We start from the raw sequence: 894 nt of genomic DNA on the forward strand, positions 1-894 counted from the left end.
ATTAATGAAGTTTCTGTGTGTATTTGCTATTTTGTCTTCTGTTGTCAGTTTATTGCCAATTATTAATTTTTTTTTTTTTGCATTTCTGTTGGTTATTTCTCCTGTGATCATTGGGGGGGGGGGTCGCTGTTGATCACAAAATGCTGAGACAGGGAAATCAGGTGACTTGAGTTTCAGTTCTGTTGTTGCCACTTCATAGCTGTGTGTCTGGACAAATTGCTTCTCTTTGAGCTCCAGTTTTTCCATCTATGCCATGACATTATTACACGTCCACTGCAGTGAGTAATATATATTGAGATAATGTTTCCGAAGCTTCCAGCTGAAGTCACAGAATGGCCTTAATAACTGGTCTCCATTAAACCACCATGTACATAATACACAAGAACCCTACTTCTTCCATTTGTCCTGACCTGTGGATGGGCAACCACTGTCGTATCGTCGTGGTGAAGTTGCTCAGTCGTGTCCAACTCTTTGCAACCCCATGGACTGTAGCCCCCCAGGCTCCTCCATCCATGGAATTTTCTAGGCAAGAGAACTAGAGTAGGGTGCCATTTCCTTCTCCAGGGCAACCATTGTAGCCAAGTGCAAAGATTGTTTCCCAGGGTCTCATAGGTAGTGATCAGAACTAGGTTTGAACCCAGAATATTTTCCTCCAGCTCCAATGCTCCTAACCACTCCCCTGAACTTCCTTTCTAAGAGAAACAATATTTAGGAATTTTCAGATAAACAGTCAATTTTCATGATTCATTGTTGTAGGGATATCTTTTCCCCTGATATGCTGCTGCTGCTGCTCCTAAGTCGCTTCAGTCGTGTCCGACTCTGTGTGACCCCACAGACAGCAGCCCACCAGGCTCCCCTGTCCCTGGGATTCTCTAGGCAAGATCACTGGAGTGG

This window comes from Bison bison, unplaced genomic scaffold (genome assembly GCF_000754665.1).
Source record: "Bison bison bison isolate TAMUID 2011002044 unplaced genomic scaffold, Bison_UMD1.0 scf7180017864280, whole genome shotgun sequence".
In the NCBI taxonomy this organism is placed as follows: Eukaryota; Metazoa; Chordata; class Mammalia; order Artiodactyla; family Bovidae; genus Bison; species Bison bison.